The sequence below is a fragment of the Paroedura picta genome, chromosome 1, assembly GCF_049243985.1.
Source record: "Paroedura picta isolate Pp20150507F chromosome 1, Ppicta_v3.0, whole genome shotgun sequence".
Taxonomy (NCBI): Eukaryota; Metazoa; Chordata; class Lepidosauria; order Squamata; family Gekkonidae; genus Paroedura; species Paroedura picta.
The window spans coordinates 116,960,253-116,980,047 of record NC_135369.1 but is presented as its reverse complement, the minus strand read 5'-3'; positions in this window follow the sequence as shown (position 1 = coordinate 116,980,047).

The window sequence follows — 19,795 nt, the reverse complement described above, 5'->3', positions numbered from 1 at the left end:
ACAAAATGAAGCAGGTGTGGTGGTGGTTAGTATTATTCCAACACTACAATGTGACTACTAGCACAAACCTGGAAGTGATGTCACTGCATCAGTACAATGATTTAGTATTCTAAAGCATCACACACACCATCAAGCATGGGGACATCACTTCTGGGTATGCATTGTAAGTGAAAAGGACTGCATTTTGCAACTAGTAGTTGTTTCTCTGAGAAGATGAGATTAATAAGAACCTCACCCCCACCTGATCCCCTAATCAGCTATGAGTTGTCTTCTGACTAACAGGGAGCTGCAAACTTGGCAGTGGATCAATGAAATCCAGAGATATCCCTGATCACCTCAGTCTAATCATGAGAGCCAAACAATTTTGTTTGTCAAAAAGTTTCACTCAGAAATTAATGGCATCCTGAAGTGCCTTTCCATTGACATCGTTGTCTAAGGCAGGAAAGTAAGCCACTAACACCTATATTTTCTATTATCCATTGAATAGGGGTACTACCACTTATTCGAAAAGGGATGGGTTAGAACATCTACTAATGCTGCCTCACAAAAAAGAAAGTTAAAATCAGTGGAATTTTGCTTCCTTCAATCTCTATCTTATTTAATGTATATTTTGACCTTTGCAAGTCTCGGAGAAGAGAGAGTATTCAGGTCTATAATTTAAGAATAAAACAGCTGTGTTTTGATGGCAGAGTGCATACTTTGTGTACCAGAGGTCCCAAGTTCAATCTGTATCATTTACCATTAAAATGATCTGAAGGAGCATGGCTAGAAAATAGCTTGTAGAACTGCTGTCTTCTGAGTTAAATGGCTAGACTCATTATAAGGTGGCTTCATATGTTCATTGGGTAGGGGCCTCCAGGCGCCACATCACTTTCAAAGAAACACTCTTTGATTTCAAAAAACCACACATATTTTTAAGAGTATTAGCAGTCTCTTTGAAGTGTGTTCCAAGTAGGAAGACTGAAATACACATCTCTATCATATCTATATCTGTCTGGGGATGAATCACAGGGCATTTTACATTAATAATGATGGTGCCTTGTCAGACATCCCCAGCACATGGCATCCAATTTAGTTTATTTATACCCATCTTATAGTTGTTGATTTCTCTGTGCAGGCACTAATAAAGTGCTCAAATTGACTCTATTACCATCCTTTTCATATTGATCTTGAACAACTCACTGTCCTTTCCTGTCAAGTCAGTGAAATGGTGCAGTGCCTCAGAGGAATGCTGGTTTTGCCTGAAAGGAAACTAATACATTTGATAGGGCTAACTGAGGGTTGGGCTGGCAGGTAGAAGTGGGAAAATATCATAAATATGAACAGAATAAGGTCTCAAGTGGTCCATATTGACTGAGATTGAAAGTTGGTTGAGATTGAAAGTTGGTCACTTTTACATGGCTGAAACACATCAAGTACAGATGGCTTTTCTATGTTTGTGAAAGCATCATATAACAACAGGTTTGCAGGCACTTATTTCACACGTCACCAAAAGTTTCCTGAGCTGTACCAAAGGATATTGCAGCCAATTCTTCATGTCAATTTCCTTGGTCATCTTGATACGAACAATCTTCTTCATGTATGATATGTCCTTCCAATAATCTTTTAAATCCAATTATTGGGGATCACTTCTTCATTTCCTGTTTAGTATAAATTGTTGAGTTACATATCTATGTGCAATAAAATGCAGATGCAAATCCAAACATTGATTTCTTTTCAAAAACATACATATTAAATGTAATCTTTCTGTGCTTTTATTCAAAACATTGATAATTAAACATTGTATGGAGATTGCAAACATTAGCTACTGCTTTCCCCCCCCCCTCCATCCACTGCAAAACATTGGTTAGCAGCCTACTCTACAGCCAAATTAAATATTAGTTCTTGGATTTAAGCCAATTTAATGCATAGAACTAATACCCTAAAGACAAGTCACTTGGAAATATGGTCCTCAGAAATGAACTTATTTCTGCAAGAAGAGTTTGTTCTTATATGCCGCTTTTCTCTACCCGAAGGAGGCTCAAAGTGGCTTACAGGCGCCTTCCCTTCCCTCTCCCCACACCAGACACCCTGTGAGGTGGATGAGGCTGAGAGAGCCCTGATATTACTGCTCGGTCAGAACAGTTTTATCAGTGCTGTGGTGAGCCCAAGGTCACCCAGCTGGCTGCATGTGGGGGAGTGCAGAATCAAACCCGGTGTGCCAGATTAGAAGTCCATACTCCTAACCACTACACCAACCTGGCAACAAAAAAGCATGCTCATTTAAGCATTCTGCCTTAACTGAGTAGTGGACTATGAAAAAGGATGGTTCGAAATGAGTATGTGGAATTGTTTATTATAGCCTAGGATAGGTTCTTTCTTCTGTTATTAACTGAGTAGTGGATCAAAGGAAAGACATGTGATTATATGATTTTTAAAGGAAGGCTTTATAATTAACTAGTGAATATTCTATAACATACAGAAAAAGACACAACATATGGCTTAGCATAAGCATGCAAAATATTATTCTCACACATTTAATTGGTTGGATAGTTTTATTCTGTCCAGTAACGAATACTTAAATTGTGTAGTTTACAACTACAGATTTTTGGTATGAATATTTAAAACTGACAGATAAGTAGACTTGTTTAATACAAGTCTTGCTATTGTAACTTCCCATCACATTCAGAAATTGGTCTCCGTGATGTGGTCTTCTGATATGACATTTATAGCTCTGAAATATTCAGTAGTTTTTAAGGAGAAGCTCTCTTTTATTCCCAACACAATGACCCATGTGTCCTGTGATAGCTGCCATCACAATGACTTCCTGCTTAGTAGCAGCTTCTTCAATATAATGCAAGGAGCACCCACTCACTGACAGCACTTCTGTCTGAGAAACTGATCCAGTTCCCGTGATGCCAGTAAAATACCTATTCACTTTAATGGTTCTGCAGTCAGATTTCTAGACCTGATCAGCTGTGACTCAAAAGGGGTTTCATGCTATTTCGTTAACAGCTATGTCAAACGAAGCTCCATTTGAGTGCAGCTTAATAGACTCATTTCAGCCATAAACTTTAGTTGATGGAAGTGGGCTATGTTCTGAGTAAATCTTTCTCATTGATTATTTTTAAAAAAAGTAAGAAAGAAATCCTCGATCCAGTAGTGTTGTATCAGAAGGTCTCAGAGCTTGCAAGTGCTGCTCAGTTCAGTAGCAAAAGAAAGTACCCTTAGCATATACAAATTGCATGCATAAATCTACTCCTACTATGTACATTAGGTGGCCTAGACATGGCAGAAAGAGATCTTTGCATACAATAGAACAATGGAAATGTAATAGATGTATCTGGTATCAAAGCAGCCTCACTATAGCGATTGGACGAAATGGTGACCCATGTTTTTTTAGGCAGACTGAAACTATTCCACTTCTTTTTTCAAAGACCATTTTCAAATTGATTTTGTATTCTGTTTTAGTAACTAGCTGCTAATGGATTTTTTCCTGTCACTTCAGACAGATCCATTTTTGTAACCAGCTGCCAGTAGAATTTACATACCTGTTCATACAAACCCACTTGCTTTGTCCTAGCAAAATGTTGGTTGAGCCACATTTGAACAAAACGGCTTCCTTCGGTTTTCTACTCCTTTGTTGCGCTTTTGAAATGATGTGGTGTGCTGGTTAAAATGTCCATAGCACTTCCTACAGTGCTACTCCCCCCCCCCCCTCTTTTTTGCTGCATGATCTTCTTTGGACTTAAAGAATATCATTCTAAGTAAAGCATTACAGCACCAATGAAATGCCTTGACTCCATGGACTCAATGAAGTCGAGGCTTCTCAATGGTGCCACTCTGCCATTGAAGTCCTATATCGGTGTAGTGTTATAGTGGTCAACATAGTATGTTTTAAAAAACTCTCTGAGGAAGATTGCATGGCATAAAAGCTGTGTGCATTAGGGGAGGTGGCACTGTTTAAAACGACCACACTGCTTCAGAGACAGCTCATTAATGAAAACAAATTCACTGTGTGACCCCTCCCCCATCCTTAAATTGCTTTATTCAAAATCAGGCCAACAACTAAGAATATCCAGCTTAGAATGGTAATGTGAAATCTTTGAAGAATTAAAACTATAGTGGGATGGAGAATTATCACACCAATAATGTAAACAGTCACTAAAAAAACGTTACCGTATTTGCTGGCATATAAGACGACTTCCCCCCCCCCTGAAAAACATGCCTCCAAGTGGGAGGGGGTCGTCCTATACACCAGGTGCACTTCAGTTGGGATAGATATAGCTGCCCATAGTAGCCTCCCGATGCTCGCCCGGTGCCCATAGTGTAAGTAGACCAGAATTAAGGTACGCTGAGGTGGAGGCGGTGGCGCCCCCCCCAACTGAGTTCACCAACTCTGCTATTGTCTTGTGAACTCCTCCCGGCTCGGAACTCGCTGGGCCCGCCAAACTTGTGCCTGCGTGCACGCCCCACCTCGCCACGGCAACGACGGGCCTTCCATCCCACATAAGACTCTGAAGCAGGAGGGGGAGAGAGAGAGAGAGCTCCCGAAGAGCCGGGCGAGCGAGCAGGTGGTGGAGGAGTGGAGAAGGAAGAGGATGCTGGGGGGCAGAGTGCCAGCCTCTGCTCCCCCTCCCTTTCCCTTTCACGGTTTCTGGTGTTTTAAAGCTGCCCTCATTCAGGAAGAGAGCAAACACAGCCAGTCCGGTGCTGGGGCCTGAAAGCTTGGAGCGCAGGGAACGCTACTCCTACCTCTGCCCTCCGTTCACTTGCTCTCTTTCTCTCTCTTTGTTTGCAGTTAAATAAGCAGAGGAAGCTGTTTCAGTTCAATGCACAGAGGCGCCGCCAAAAGCAGCCTCAACTTGCGAGAGAGAGAGAGAGAGAGAGAGAGAGAGAGAGAGAGAGAGAGAGAGAGAGAGTTACCCCTCTCATCTCGCCTTTTTTGGGGGAAGGGAGGTAATCACTAATCCGAGCATACTTTCTTGCTTTCTTTTCTTTTTTTATGGCTCTCTCTCTCTCTCACTCTCTCTCTCTCCTCCCCCCCCCCCTTTCTGATGCTCTTTTACATTTTATTTGGTGTGTGGAAGGCATGCAGAAGAGGGGGTAGTCTTATACGTCAAGTATATAACAAACTCTATATTTTGAGTGGAAATGTTGGGGGGTCGTCTTATACGCCCAGTCGTCTTATACGCCAGCAAATACGGTAATTCTTATACTTGGAAAGTCGAGTCGAGTCAAGTCAAGTTGAGGCGGAAGTCACAGTCAGTCAGTCAGTCAGAACTTGGCCTTCCCTGTCTCATAGCCAGTGCACAGAAGATTCCCATTGGTGCTTTAGATAACAATAATCAGAAACACTTGCCTTTAGCATTATTTTCCATTTACTTCCCATGTATTCTGAAGAGCTAATGAACAGGTCAGCAGGATTTATAATTAAACGTGGAGAGAGGGGAGGGCTGACAGAGCAGGACAACTTCCTTCTACTTGTTTAAATTTGCCTTGTAAAATCTGAGAGCTGCTCCATTGTACAAAGGCAATTTCCTGTGGTTTCCTCCTCGCTGTGCTTACAACCTAGTGAGAATCTCAAGAATTCTCTTAAAATGATACACACTTACAAGAATGTGACTTGAGCACATAAGTCCAGATAAAATGATCTGTATAATTCTGTTTGTTTTAAAAATCATGAATGAAGCTCCCTTTGTGTTCCTTTAAAAAAGAATGGAATGCCAGGGTGTCTTCTTACACTCACAAACAGAATAAGCATTTGGAAATGGAGGCCAGCCAACCTCTCCTCCCACTCAGAATCCTTTGCCAGATGCCTGAATTTTGCTTGCATGCCTGTAGCCATACCTGGCTTGTTCACATCCCTCATAATAGATTCATTTTCCTCCTGCATCAATATGTTTCATTACTTGCATCACTATGTCAATTGACAGGTTGGAGTGCCATCTCATTACCCTCCTGGACCGGCCGCAAGGGGACACTACCGCTCAGCAGCTGAATCTTCCACGAATAGCAGAGAAACAGATCCCATTTTTCAACTATTTCTTAAATAGCTGAGCTTGAACAAAGATGGAATTGAGAGTCCATGGAAGAAGGTTTCTTTCTTGCTATTACTGGCAAGTATTTTCACTGTATTGAGTCAGTATAAAGTACCATCTGGAATCCTGGTAATCCTGGCACAACTCCATTGAAAGGTGTGTGTGTGGGGGGGGGGGGGACACCATGTATTAGCACCACAGCCTACAAATATCCATAATTAAAACATCAGATTATTAGGTACAACACTCATTCTTTACACCTTGTAATTAAACATACACACACATTGTTCTTTAAAAGGCTAAGTGCATCCAATCAGATATTTCCACAGACTAAGATTCAAAAGTAAATTATATCTTTCTTTCCTTTTGCTACCCTGCCATCTCATTAATGATTTCCCCCCATGTGATTAATGATGTTGAAAATAAATCCATTCACAATTACTAAGAAACACAGTGGATTTGGTGGCCCATTCATTCTTCTCCTACATACTTTGAAGAGAAGCAGAAGCAACAGAAGAAGAAGAGTTGGTTTTTATATGCCACTTTTCTCTACCAGGAGTCTGAAAGCAGGTTACTATCACCTTCCCTTTCCTCTCTCCACAACAGACATCCTATGAGGTAGGTGAGGCTGAGAGAGCCCTGATATTACTGCCTTGTCAAAACTGTCGCTCTTAAGCATTACACCACTCTGTAGGTCAGTAACATTGTCTCATCTCCTATAAACCTTTTTACCCACCTTTATTGAGCCATAATAGGAACTGATGCCCCCTCCTGTGAGAGCTCTGGAACATAATGGATTATATACAGCCCTACAAACTTTATGACATTGTGTACCTAGTAGCAGACAAAGTTGTTTAGCATCACTGGGGAAAGCATCTTACCAGGAAATAAAAAGCATTGATGGAAAAGATTGTTCCAAGAAGAAATCTAATGTAATTTAAGGAAGCAGTGGTCTGTAATACCAAATATCACATAAATGGTAACCATGTATTATATATAGATTGGCACATGTGGCTACATAGCATTTTCCAGGTCTTTTCCAAGACAGCCACTCATAGATAAATTCAACCAGGCTGAAAGCCAATGACTCCTTGACTGTCAGGTTTTTTAGTACCACCCAAGTAACTCCTTCATTTTTAGATATATGTAGTATTGGCAAATGACTGCTTCACTGACAGGTCCTTCACATCATGGTATAAAACTGTGGAAAATAAGCTGTCTCTTGAAATTGAAGAGACATTTCTGCCATCAGAGAGGTGTAGGGTAGGCTATAGCATATTAAAACTGGTTCACACATGTAGAAAAATGAGGTGATGAGGATGTGGTAAAAGAGGTGCTGACAGCAGGTGAGGGAGCAAATTTCAGACTGCTTTTCTGGGTACAGGGAGAAAAAAAATCACAATTTGCAAGTGGGAAAGTAAGAGTTCTGATCTAGATAATTCCCCCCCCCCCATGTGCTGGAATTTGTTACATTTGTGGAGTCTTTTTTTTAATGGGTACTAAAGAAAATACAATTCACATGTCACTTTATTCTGCTTTATGTATATGGGCGGGCATTCCCCAAGTAATGGTCCATGGTGGCGAGTGGCCCCTTCACCTTTCACCCAGAGTTCTGTGATCTCGGGTAGAGCTAAAGCCTGAGTATCAAGCTGAGTTGGGATGTGTGCTACTGATTGGAGCCCCCATGCTGGGGTGTTTGCAGTTCTGGAGTGTTGGCAGGAATGAGGCTGGGGGGAGGGGCTCATACTGGTGCCAGTTTTGGCATGGCATGGAGCCTGTTTGGGGGAGTTCACTCTGTACATCAGACTCCCCAGGTTGGGGACCTCCCTATCAGGTGGCAGGTCTGAGAGCAGGACTGAGCTAGCAGGGGAGGCTTGGGCTCTCAGTGTCAGTAGCCCTGGGTGGGACCAAGAAAGAGGTGGGCACCTCTGGGATGGTGCCAAGGGAAGTGGATGTTTCCTCTTGGCACCCAGGTGGTCATTTCACTATGGTGGGATCCAGCAGTAAGGGGACCTCCTCCACCACATGGAGGCCCACGAACCCTGTTTTGTTGGCTGTTAAGCATCCCTCTCCCCTTGAAAGACGCCTGCCAAACAAACAGGTCTTGCAGCACCTCCGGAATATTTCCAAGCTGGGCATACATCCCATAAAGCCAAAATCACAGTGGGAAAGGACTGGGATCTGGTTGATGACCAGTAGGCCACTTTAAATGGTGGAATAGCTAGCGGATAGCTTCCTGATTATTGTAGCTGTTACAAAGAAAGATATGGAAAGAGTAAGTCATTCAACTATGTGAATCCCAGGTCATGAAAGGCTTTTGAATTGAACATGGATATAGACTTGCAGCCAATGACTTTGTTTCAAAATTGGCAACCTGTTTGTTTGTTTGTTTGTTTTATTTATAAATTATAAATTTATAATTAATTAATAATTAAATATTTAAATTAAATTAAAAATAATTAAATTTATAATTAAATTTCTATACCACCCCTCTCAGTATTACTGGCCCAGGGCAGTTCACATCATTTAAAACACAAAATAATAAATAATCTAAAACAGTTTTAAAAAACCAGTTAAAATACTCCAAACCCATATCAGCTGAAAATCTTTGGTTCTGTGTCTTGTTGTCCCATTCAGGGGTGGGGTTATTCTTAGGGAGGGCCCATTCAGATGATATAATTTTGTCACTTAGACTGTTTATGCACTGGAAACTTCACTGCGCCAGCTCCCGTGCAGGAGCACAAATCAGGGGCAGATGAGGTGCACTGGGCCAAATGCTCCCCCATGTGGGTGCAGGAAGATGTGGGGCAACCTACCATGACTAAAACTCCAGCCTGCAGCCCAGCATGAAACCTCCAGTGTGTAAACGGTCTTACTGGTGCCAACTAAAAGCCTGGCAGAAGAGCTCCATCCTGCAGCTCTTTGGAACTAAGGAAGGCTCCCTGGCGGTAGCTGAGAACTTTTTCAAAGGAACATTGGGAACAATTGATCAAGGCCCCATAATTCCAAACAATCCTGGACATTCATTTCTGGAGTCTTTTATGATAAAAAAGCTTTGATTATGATCAGCTGAATCTAAGTAATGAGAAAGCTGGTGAATCAGATGCAGCTGATAGAAAGCACTCCTGGGCCACCATGCTGGCCTGCATTTCAAATACTAAGGCAGGGCTTATGAGCTGCCCCCAAGTTTTTAACTTGCTCTGAAAATGACATATCTATTTAGGACAAGTGATTTCAATTCCTCTGGAATATCAGCCTTTCCAACCAGCATTATCTCTGACTTGTCTGGATTCAGCTTCAGTTTATCTGCCTTAAATACATGACCACAGCCTCAAAGCACAGATTTAGAAATAAGACAGATGCATCTGGAGGTCTGGATAATAAAATATGGAGTTAAAGAGCATGGGTGAGAGGATAGAAACCTATGGCATCCTACAAGACAAATTCCACCCAATTGATTTTGCAGCTCTGGTGGAGACTTAGTATCCAGTCAGGCTGGAAATAGGCCAGGACTCACCTTGAGGGGCCATTGCTGCCATGGTGAGAGCACGGCAGAGGACACACCAGCTGGGAGGAGACTCCCAGCCCCATCATCCTTTTCAGCGAGTCGCGCTTTGCGCAACCAAAATAGGGCAGGGCCGACCAGGCATCCTTTTAAGGAACAGCCCAGCGTGTCTTGGCCTCTTCCCGTTCCTGTGGCCCCCGAAGCACACGAAACCCACCCACCCACCCACCCTGTTTTTTGTGGTTGGTTTGCATATATGTATATGTATTTTGAAAAAAAAAAGGATTTCCAGGTTTTACCATTGAGTTATTGTTGTATTTAATTGTCACAGCCAGTGGAATTGGAACATGGAAAATGATCAGGGATGGGGCGCCCAAGCTTGCACGCTGGCCTCCCCTAGGCTTGGGGTCCCCTTAAGGGAACGTGTGGATGTGAAGCCTGATTGAAGGCTCACATTTCCGGGAGGCAGGATAACCCAGCAGAGGCAGACTCCCAGTAGGGTAACTCCAATTTCCTCCTCCCATTTATTCAGCCTGCCATTGTGTCTGGGTTTTGTTTGGCATGTATGGCCAAGGTGTCCCATTGAGGGGCAGGCTGCATCAGGCTGCCTTGCAGTCTGCTGACCACAAGAGGGCCAGACCTTTTCCATGCTTGCCATGCTCAAGTTGTTAATAAAGCCTGTGGCCAAATTTAATGCCCAGTTATGTGTCAGTGTCCTCGTTAAGCAATCTGAAACCCTGCAAAGCAAAGAAGGAAGCCACAAAAGGGGTATGCCCTTAATACCAACTCCATATTCAAGCTGTTGGATAAGAATGTAGTGGTCAAATTTATCAAAGTCCATTGAGCGACTCAATAATATTGACAGGGAAGATGGTTCCCTGTCCAACACTTTCTTATTTATTTGTTTGTTTATAAATTGGTTTATATACCGCCCCTCCTGCACTTGCCATCTTGGAATGGTGAACAAGTCAGACTTACAATTGATAACAATAAAACAATGTTCGGCATAACATTTTAAAATTATAATTAAAAGTAGCTGACAACACTGACATAGATAGTTGCTGGTATGATATTAAAATGAGGAGGTGGAAAGTCAGAGGGAGGAGGGGGGATGGGGAGGCCTGGTTAGTAGTAATAAGGTAGTTTCTGGCTGGTCGCAGTCCAAAGCCTGACTGAAGAGCTCCATCTTGGCATGTTCTGTCTCCCTGGGGATCAGCACCAAACTAGGTCTGAAATGGGTCTGTTTTGCAAGCTAAAGATCCCAGGCAGATGCGTCATTCAGGAAATCCTGGAGCTGCTCTGCTACCACATGGTCTAGCTGCCCCTCCCCTAGAAAAAGTAAATTGGAGACTAGTTCATAATTGGCCACCTCATTCCTAGTCAATTAAGGTTTTTTGAGCAGACATCTAATAACTGCCTCCTTCAACAAACTAGGGAAAACCCCTTCAGTCAGGGCTCTTCTGACACCACAGGTACTAGATTTGCCCTCAACTTGATCTCCAAGTCAGAGTGAATGAGAGAGATTTTGGACTTAATTGTATGTTCTGTATGATTTATTATGAGTTTTCTACCAATGTTACTCTAGTAGTTTTTAAGTCTGCTGCTCATTGCCCAAATCTCTGGGAAACCACAGAGGTGTGGACCTCATATAGCATGGAAGATGTCAAGGAAAACGTTTAATCAGCCCATCATTCCATGTGGCTACAACGACATCTACAGAATCACTGTGGAGGCCTTCAAATCTCCCATAGCCACTAGGAAACCAGTAGGATCCATTAATATCTGATGGTAAACCATAACAATTGGTTCACCATCACTGTAACAAGGAGGTAACAAGCTCAACTATATTTTCAGAAGATACGGTTCTCAGAACCAATTCTGATACCACTTCCATCAACTGGTAAGCTAGACAGACGGTACACCAGGAAGATCATTACTATGTCCCTAGTGCCCAACACAAAGTATGTACAATCAAAGTCAACCTCTGTCTGCACTGCTTACCTAGAGATGAAGAAATGTTCATGGAAAAGAAATGTTGCCTCACTACCCATCCTTCCTTTTGAGCTTAGTGAAGTTCTTTATACCTAGCCAGTGTGGGCAATGTCAGAGTGACCACATCAGAGAAATCCAGCCAGGTTTTTGTCAAGCAAACCAAGTTGACCTGTTCCTCATGGAACCATTATATCTCCTTTCATGCCCTCCCACCATCATATCCTCCCACCATTTGCACCATTCCAATCTGATACGGAAGGACACACATGCTGGAAGGCAGCGAAGTGAAACTTGTAGCAGTCCTCCCACAAATGCTCCTCTACATGTCCTCCAAATTTGGTGTTTCTAGCTGACACAAAATATGTTCTATAGATTTCTGAACTTGCACCTGTCAAAATGACCACTGCAAGTTTTGGGGGGCAACTCCATATATTTACATAAATGCTAAATTTAAAAGCATTACAGTCACTATTCCCAACTGGTGCTATCAAAATACCTCTTCCATCCAATTTTTACTAAACTCAGTAGTGACTTTCTGAGGTTTGAACTGCTTAAACCTCATAGTTACATGCCAAAATGCATCTTGCTTTTGTAAAGAATTTACTTATTTGTATTAGTTAAGGCCTTAACTAATAAGCTTCTGCAGTGATTCTAGAATATTCGATGTGGATCTTCATATAACAATTAGGAAAGATGAGTAATGCATTGTGGAAATATGCAGATCTATGTTTACGGCTTATCTTTGTGGCTGTATTTTCACAAGGCCTGTCATGATATGCGCTCCCCTGCTGTAATATATAGCTAGCAGTTTATTATATCTGTCACAGAACTTCCTTCATTATTTATAGAGATTGTACTTGTAGAGATGAATAGCTTCTATTCATTCTAGAAGCAATAATAAAGTGATAATGTTTTTCTTTAATAAACAGCTTCTCTTTTTACCAGCAACCTACTACTTCCACCTCTAATTGTGTGGCTTCTTGTGTAAAAGCAAGCAGGCTGGCTGACACAGGTAAAGGATGGGTTTTTTGTTCAGTTCCCTTTTCCTCTCTAATGTTGTTTTTGACTACAGACAAAGCACTCCTACAAATGGATAACTTAATTTTGAAAATAAACACAGATTGCATGGATATTAATGAACGTGACAGATTTTTTTTCTTTTTCTCTTGTTCTTTTTGGATTCACCACAGCCAAAAAGAAAAATTATTTTCTAAGGCTGAATTTTAATTTTGTTAGTGATACAATTTGAGTTTGTAGGATTCTTTATACAGCTTTAAAGCAATAGTTCATCAAGCTCTGTCAAAAATTGTTGACATCAGGCCTTGGCTTTAGATATCCCAAGACCTAGGCAGAGATCTTGTATTCCTGAAGCAGAAGTTTCAACATTAATTTAAAAATATTGGCTTAAACCATTATTCTTTTAAATATGGAGTCAAATATGGAGTTAAATATGGAGACCTTTTTGACTTCTCCTAACCTGTCCCAGATCCATTTCTGTGGGTTGCTTAGACTTCCAGAATGGTGTGAGATGCAGCACAGGGCAGGGCACTGTTACCTGAGCAGGAAATAGCCCACAGCACAAGTCTTTGCTGAATTTGCAGATGAATGTGGACAAGAGTGTGACAGAAAGGATTTTAATCATTGTTATCTTCCACTACAGCCCCCCATCCCACAGGAGCCCTTTAATTGAGGAGATAAAGTGTGAATTGTGCTGTGTTCATGCTTTAAAGGATACGAGCCAATGTGTTCTATTACAGTTGCAGGATGACATGACAAATGTTCTCTTAGGCTGGTTGTCCAGTTAAGAATTAACTGTCCTGAGGAGGAGCTATGGGGATGCAACATCTGTTTTGCAAGCTAAAGGTCCCAGGTACAAACTCTGGCATTTCCAGTTAAAAATATGAGGTTGTAGGTGATGTGAAAAACCTTTAGTTGAGACCCTGGAGAAACCTTGTCATTCTGAGGAGGCAATACTGAACTTGACAGACCAATGGTCTCACTCACTGCAATGAAGCTTCATGTATATAAGCATTCCTCATAATACAAAGTATAACACAAACAAGGTTTCACTTTCATTTTAATGCCAAGAATAGCATCCCCAAATTTGCCCTGCATGCAACTGTAGAGTTTCCCACTGGTGGGAGGGGTATTTGTCATCACTTGCAGTGAAAATAGAATTTTCCTTCCTATCATTTGGATTGGGGGGTGGGGGGTTCACACATCCCTCCACACTCCAACTAGCCCATTTATGGTACAGTTTTCTGGTATTTGTTTTACCTCTTGGGAAATGTCTTATTAAAAATGCTAGTGTGAGGTTTTTAGCTGCCTGACTGTCCATTGAGAGGACCATTGCCCCATCTCTGTTAGGGTGGGGGGTGCTGAATAAGTTTTCTCCACTGCTGCTGCAGGGCCAGCCCATTAGCCCTGTTTGCTGATTTATAAGCCCAGGAGGGAGACCACAGTGGCTGGTGCCTTTGGGACTCTTGCAAGGGGCAGTAGGCACAGTATATAGAAAACATTTCTATAAGATTTTGGAAGTAATTATATTCCATAAAATTGCTGTGGTATTTATCTTAATTTTTTTCTCAAAAATGTCAGTTACATTTTTTTCAAGAAAATGTGCCCCAGCCTCAGGTCAGTTCTGTGCCCCTCTGAGGTCTGCACCCTAGGAGGCCACCTCGTCAGCCTTAATGGCAGCACCGGCCCTGCATATCGCTTTCTCTTCTTCAACTTCTGTACCCTAGTCTGTGTCTGAGGTTACCTAAAATGCAGCATTGTTATACATCTTTCATATTCTTCTGGCCCCAAACCCTTCTTGACCATAACTCTTTCTAGAACAAGATTCACATTTTCTTTATCACTTTTATTGCCCTTTGTCTAAGGAAGCTTCATATATATGAATGTAAGCTGTTTCTATTTCTGTATTTTTTCCCAAATAAGGACTTGAACTGTATTATTTCCTATTTTTGAAATCCTTCTGTACCATATTATAAAGTGCTGCTCACACTGGAATCCCAGTAAACACCAGAAAATAAAGATTGACCATAATCACATGTGCTTGATCTTACATGTGAGGTGGATGTTCCAAGTGTTAAGAACCCTTCACATGCAGCCCATTTGGATAGCAAAAGTATTCCAATTCCAAATCATTGGGATCACTTCTCCTATGCAATTGTTAGTCTAATTATAGTTCTTGTGTGGCTGTAAAATAGGTCAGAGGATTGGATTCAGTCTGGTGAGTCAAAAGTTAGTCCTATTATACAAGTTTGTGTCTCTAGTGTTAGATATCAAAATTCTAACCTCATGTTCACAACATATTGTGACATATAGGCAAAACTACAGCAGCTGGCTTTTTCTTAGACTTGTCAAATTTAGGGCTTGTTAGTAATGCCTGGATTAATAGAAACAACCATGTATTAACATTATGGTAACTCAACAGAGTCGGTATGTGACTGCAATTGGTCATCTGTAATATTCTGCCTAGGGTAGAAGAGAATTTTATCATGGTCCAGTTTGACTTAACTGCTGACTCATTCCTTGAATATAAACAAGTGACAGAGAGAAGGGGATTCAGTGTTATTGCTCCTAGGAACTGTTCAGATAAACAGGCCCTTGGGTGTATACACAACCAGCTGCTGTGTGAAGAGGCCACATCCCTATGGCAGCTGTCTTCATGCCACCAGTCATTTGTGTGGCTCACTATATTAAACAACTTTCTTCATGCTGCCACAAGTGTTTTTGGTGGAAGGGAAATGTCTTTAATGAAGGAAGTGTAAATTCTATGTTCCACAGCCACTAACCATGAACAGCTTGCTGCACAGAGACAGCTGCCATGGGGAGCAATTTAAACAAAGTGTTGGCTAGTTTATGTATACCAGCCCTAAATCTCTTAAGCTTATGATGAGGGAAAAGCCAGGTGGAGAGGAATCAGAAAATGTAAAAGCAGGGGGGAAATCACCATTTCTTGGACCTCAACTTTTTGTTAATTCACCATCTTTTCAAAACAAGGAAGCGTGAATGAAATGCACAAATTAAAATGTTAACATATAATGGATTATGACTTGAAAAAATGCAGAGGTGGCAATCCAATTACTAAGGCTTTGGAGGCGATTAGGCACATGTGTCAGTCTTTTTTCTCCAGCAGACGCTAGGATACCCTATAAATTTAAAACTGCATTCACCAGGATTTAATTATAAGACACCTCACACAGAATACATGGCTTAGTTGTTTCAGAAAGGTTTTTAGCATCTTGTAATTTAGCCAATTTACTAGAGGGTGCCCAGAATGCTTTCCCAAGACACTGAGCAATAAGTTGCTATGTTTAAGTGTTACACCTATGCTATTTTCTATGAATTGTCTTGTTTTCAATATATTATTGCCAGCTCACGCAATTTTTTTTTTCTTGCAAAAAAACGAAGTTTCATTTTCTCATGGAAAAATGAAGTAATTCAGATCCCAGGTGAAATATTCTGTTTTAACCATGGATCCTGTACTATGGATGTACTACATATTACATCATTATAAGTTTACCTGTTTGAAGATTTGTTTTGACCTTCTCAAAACTGTAAATATGTTCAAACACTAGTCTAAACTAGGCTCTAAAGGAGCAATCCTGTGGAAGTCCACTTGAAAGCAAGCCTGATGATATTCAATAAGGTTTACTTCAAGGAAAGTTTCCCCAGGAATGCAGCCAAAGTTATCCTATGTATTATCCTATGTAACCTTATTCTAAAGCAGTTTTCAGAACTACTTTTCCTTCTTCTGGAGCAGCCTTTCTCAACTTTTTTACCATTGAGAAACCCTTAAATATTCTTTAGGCTTCAAGAAACCCCAGAAAAGGCATGCAGAATTTGGTTGGGAAGCATAGCTGTACACATGCCCTCCTGGGGCCCCTTCCCTTCCCATACCTCCAGGCCCATCATTAGCCATTTTGGGAGGGGTGTTGACCATATATGGTCATATCACCCTATAAATATTTAACAAATTATCTTTAAACCGCCCGTGGCGCCGTGGGTGCCACGGACTAAATAAAAGGCTAAGGGGTTTTAGGGCGGGATGTGTCCGTGATGAGGAAGGGTCCGAATTGGACCCTTCCTCTAGACAGACAATCGGAGGGACCAATCGGCAGGCGCTGTGCGCCTGCCGATTGGTCCCTCCGATTCCCGGCCCCAGTAAGTGTGAGCCGCGCGCAGCGCGGCTCGCACTTGCTCCCTTTGCACTTGCTCCCTTTGCCTGTGGCCTGGCATGTCGGAGGCGCGAAGCGCCTCCGATGCATCCGGCTGCCTGCAAGGGAGTCCCCGGCAGCCGCGCAGAGCGCGGCTGCCCGGGGGTTCCCTGCCTGCCGGCCTGACGCAGCAAGAGGCGTAAAGCGGCAGTCCACTCCACCAAGCGGCCCAAGCTGGCCACCTCCACCGGCACCACATGCAGCCGATCATGCCTGCCACCCAAGCGCTGCCTGCGCCGCCGCCCACCGCCCACAGCCTGAGTCCCCAGCCAGCTTCCCAGCCGCAGCTCGGGAATCCTACGCAAGTCAATACTACACAAGTCCACTTCCTCCTGCCCTCCAGCTTGCCCGCCGTGCCCCCCCCAAGGACACCAGGTAGGCCGCGAGGTCCCACCCCTCCCAAACGATCCAGGACTTCCACAGCCCCGCCGCACAGCCCTGCTAGCGCCCGCTGCATTTTGCCTGCAGCGGGCTTATTTTCTAGTATATATTATAATATAATAATTAACGCCCATCCATTTGGGAAACGCTTCCACAGCCATCAAGAAACCTCAGGGTTCACAAAATGCTGGTTGAGAAAGCCTATTCTAGATGGAGTCCTATTTTGACCAGAATAAACCAAGGAGAAAAGGAAAAACACAATTACGCTTAAAAAGATAATGAGATCAGAGACGAAACAATGGCATGAAAGAAAAAGGGACATAGTATTAAAGTTGAGGCAGAAAAACTTCAGATAGGAAAGTCTGATTATATTATGTTTTGTTCTAATTTTTAATGCATTAAGTTATTGATCAGGGAGCTCCTTCTAGTCCCAAATTAGGAGAAGTAATGACTTTTTTCCTGCTTATCCAATTATCTAAAATTATTTTCCAATTATTTTCTTTTAGGGATATCTTCCACAAAAGTCAATTTCCTTGTTCATCATTCTCATCAAAGGAAACTTTTTAACTGTCTGTCCCATCCTCATCACAGATGTATACAAGGCAGTTGACTCATCATATGAGCAACAGTTGCTCTTATGCCCCACTGCATGAGACTCCACCTTTAGCATGCCTTGAGAGGATGTGGTTTTAAGCCTTTACCTTAAGATCCAGAAGGAGGTTTCACTGAGATGTTGGGACACGATTAGGCTTTAAACTTAAAATAAAGTTTACTTGCTCATATTTACCAAATTTATATAATCCTTATTGATCTGGTCTCTCACCAGATCAGGGCCACACGACTTTAAGTTATAAGACACTGACTTTACATGCTTACAAAATAGAGACTCCAAGACAGAGCACAAAGAAGGTATATGACTCTTGAAGCCCAAAAGTCTTCTCAGGGACTAGACCAGCTCAAACTGGTTTCTTGGTAAAGTCTGCAATTCCTGGGCTGCAGCCAGGTGTGTCTCCTAAACATATGACTAGGACCTTGCAGTGTAGAAACAACAGCTCTTCAGAGTAGGCCTGGGCCAAATAATTTGCTGATTGGATTACAGCACTTTATTTATTGAGCCAATCCATCTCATGTTGGGTTGTCTTCTTTTCCTGCTACCTGCAACTTTTAAAAAAAATTGTTGTCCTTTCCAGTGAGTTTTGTATTCTTATGGTACAAGGCACAATCACCTCAGTTAGCTTCTAAGGAGAATTCAGGCTTGATTTGATCTAGAATTCACTTGTCTTTTTAGCAGCCCATAATATCAGTAAATCTCTCCTCCAACACCACATTTCAAATGAATCGGCTTTCTTCCTGTCAGCTTTCTTCTTTGTCTAACTTTCACTACCAAGCATAGTAATGAGGAATGCTATGACATGAATTAACTTGATTTTGGTCACCATTAGGATATAGCAACCTAGAATTAGGCTGCTTTTACAATTACAGTTCAATTCCATTGCACAGTCTTTGAACAAAAGAACTGTGTATTAGCAAGTAGCATAACAGAATCTCTAGCTTTTATATTACCTAATAATGAATATATATTTCTTTGTAGCAGTTAAATTCCAAAAGAGAATGGTAAAATAAAGGGAAGTCTATGGCTGTAGCCTAGCAAAGTGTAATGAATATATACTCAGATATTTATTTGATTTATTTATGCCCCAACATTTTCCTCAATGGGACCCAAGGTAGCTTACATAATTCTTATCTCCTTCATTTTGCCCTCACAATACCCATGTGAGAAAACACTGCAGGAGCTCTAACAAGCCTATTTGGATGAACAGAGAACTTCAAGAGGAACTAAGAAAGAAAAGGGAGATGTTCAGGATATGGAGGGAAGGACAGAGCTCTAAAGAAGAGTACCTACAGGTTACTAGGCACTGTAGATCAATCATCAGAAAGGCCAAAGCTGAGAGTGAGCTAAGATTGGCCAGGGAAGCCCACTGTAACAAGAAAAGATTTTTCAGTTATGTGAGGAGCAAACATAAAGTAAAGGAGGCAGTAGGCCCACTGTTGGGTGTGGATGGACAAACTCTAATGGAAGATGCAGAGAAAGCAGAAAGGCTCAGTGTCTATTTTACATCTGTTTTTTTCCCACAGGTCAAAGGGCTTAGGCGCATCTAGAGATGGCAGTAGCCAAGACATAGTGTCTGGGTGGCAGGTTGACATGGACAGAGAGGTTGTTGAGAGGCATTTAGCTGCAATGAATGAGTTCAAATCCCCTGGGCCGGATGAAATGCACCCGAGAGTGCTCAAAGAACTTTCCAGAGAACTTGCACAGCCCTTGTCCATCATCTTCGGGACCTCTTTAAGGACTGGAGATGTCCCGGAGGACTGAAAGAGAGCAAACGTTATTCCGATCTTCAAAAAAGGGAGGAAGGATGACCCGGGAAACTACAGACCAGTGAGTCTGACCTCTGTTGTGGGGAAGATAATGGAGCAGATATTAAAGGGAGTGATCTGCAAACATCTGGAGGACAATTTGGTGACCCAAGGAAGTCAACATGGATTTGTCTCCAACAGGTCCTGTCAGATCAACCTGGTTTCCTTTTTTGACCAAGTGACAGGTTTGCTGGATTGTGGAAATTCGGTTGATGTCATTTACTTGGATTTTAGTAAAGCTTTTGATAAGGTTC